This window comes from Myotis nattereri, assembly GCF_964212035.1.
Source record: "Myotis nattereri genome assembly, chromosome: 5".
NCBI classification, from domain to species: domain Eukaryota; kingdom Metazoa; phylum Chordata; class Mammalia; order Chiroptera; family Vespertilionidae; genus Myotis; species Myotis nattereri.
The window spans coordinates 23,525,874-23,528,237 of NC_138080.1; the positions used below are offsets into that span (position 1 = coordinate 23,525,874).

The following is a 2,364-nucleotide window of genomic DNA, read 5'->3' on the forward strand; positions in this document are numbered from 1 at the left end:
TTAAGGACAGCACTCACAATCACTCTGTTATTCAAATGCATTTCAGATAACTGTATAGAAGTGCCTCCACTGAAGTTCCCTTCCAGGTAGTCAGGGCAGGGTGGAAGGACATGCATGTTTGTGCAGGAAAATTTGTGATGCTTACTCACATGACTGGGCAGGATTTAAACTCCTGTGTGATTCATCCTTTGATCATAAAGACGAAAGATATTTCTGAGTATAAAGGAGATATGTATTGTATGACATTGAGATTGTTCACTCGCTGTCTCTTCTGTGGATTTGAAAACGTTTAGAAAAGGGGAGATAGTTAACGTAGAGCACTAAAAGGAGGCACATTTCTAGGGAGTCTATTGAAAGATTTTCAGAAGAAACAGGAAAATAGTTCAGAAAAAATACATAAAACTCTCCAGGTAATTTTTCACCCCAGTGAATAAGGACCCTTACACATAGACATCATAGCCATATTTTAATGAGTAACAATAAGTTGTATGTTTATTTTTGCTTCATCATATTTAAAGACATCTCAGACTCTAATTATATGAGATCAGTCTATTTATTAAAATTTATATTTCCATGTAGATGCTTGGAAACATATATTAGATTGCCAATTTTTGCCAGTGGCTGTGATAAGCATGGGGATACACAGCATATTAAAGACTATAAAACCAAGAGACTAGCTATGAAACATACTAGAATGTTAAAGTCTACATTATCAACAGGAGCAGTAAAGGTAGTGTTATAGAAAATAATGAGGAACATATAAGTGAAAACTGTAGTCTCAGATTTTTCTGTACAATAAAATTATGTAAATGCCCTTTGTAGCCAAGTGCAGTTTTGTCCATAGGAATAGCATAATTCATGACTATTCTTTGAGGAAAACAATAAAAAAATTACTTGGAATGATATATGTCATAAGAGAATAAATTATTGTAAAGTAATTCAAGTTAACTCATGCGATAACTAGAATTTCCAATTACATATGGTCCAAAGATTGGCTTTATTTGTGTCAGAACATCAGACTCTGAGGTTTTGAACCCTGCATTCATGGTCACTTCTTCAGAGTAGTACAGTTAGCTTACCTTCCAAAGAATCTTTCTAGGGCTCTCTTTATGTCATTGTTCCTGAGACTGTAGATGAAGGGGTTCAGTATAGGGGTTACCACAGTGTATATCACTGAGGCTGTTGCACTTGAATGTGAGTTTTGGGTAGCAGCAGAGCTGAGATACACTTCTAGGCTTGTATTATAAAATAAGGAGACAACGGAGAGGTGAGATGCACATGTAGAAAATGCTTTATACTTCCCCTGAGCTGATGGGATTGCCCATATGGAGGAAAGTATCCTAGAGTAAGAGTAAAGGATCCCAGCAAGGGGACCACCACCCAGCAGCACAGTTAGACAATTTATCATAAGGCTGTTAAGAAAAGTGTCAGAACAGGCAATGTGGACCACCTGATTGAGTTCACAGAAAAAGTGGGGATTTCCAAGTCTGAGCAGAAGGTCAGCCTCAACACCATTAAGCTATGTAGCAAGGAATGTAGGGCACTCATGCTGGAGGACAGCAGAACCAAGAGTCCACATAGCTGGAGGTTCATGATGACCATGTAGTGTAGGGGGTGGCAGCTGGCCACAAACCAGTCATAGGCCATTACTGTCAGGATAAAATTGTCCAACACTGCAAAGAATGTATAAAAATACATCTGTGTGATGCAGTCTTCATAGGTGATGACTTTGCTCTGTGTCTGGATGTTCACCAGCATCTTTGGGACGGTGGTGGAGGTGAAACAGATGTCCACCAAGGACAGGTTGGAGAGGAAGAAGTACATGGATGTATGGAGGTTAGAGTCTGAGCTGACAGCCAGGATGATGAGCAGGTTTCCCAACACAGTGACCAGGTACATGGAGAGGAAAAGCCCAAATATGAGGGGCTGCAGTTCTGGCTTCTCTGAAATTCCCAGAAGAAGAAATTCTGAAATTTGTGTAAGATTCACAGGTTCCATGTGGTGGAGGTGACTACCAGGAAAGATCAAAATAACATGACTAATTTTCACACAAAGTTGTATTACTCACATATTTGAAATGCTACGATTAATATTTTATAGTGAAGACATTAATTTTAATATTTTGTGTATGGATATGGTCCCCTGTATGGGATATCCAATGCCACCCCTGATATAGATTATTTGTCTCAATCCCCTATTTCTCTGAGGGCTTCATGTATTCTATAGTTTGAATGAGAATTTTTTTCATGTTTCTCAGGAATGTAAATTGAGTGCTGACCATGTTTTAGGCACTGTCCAGGCTGTGAGAATAGGGTGTTGAAAAACAAAAGTCTCTACAATCCAATGAGGAGGGATGAATGTAGA

At 38.7% G+C, this 2,364-nt stretch overlaps 1 pseudogene across 1 annotated transcript; it reads right to left on the reverse strand.

Moving 5' to 3' along the window:
• Nucleotides 1-1,075: 1,075 nt before the first annotated feature.
• Nucleotides 1,076-2,007, reverse strand: LOC308520754 (olfactory receptor 7A5-like; annotated as a pseudogene). The gene has a single exon. The product of its transcript is annotated as an olfactory receptor 7A5-like (transcript).
• Nucleotides 2,008-2,364: the final 357 nt, after the last annotated feature.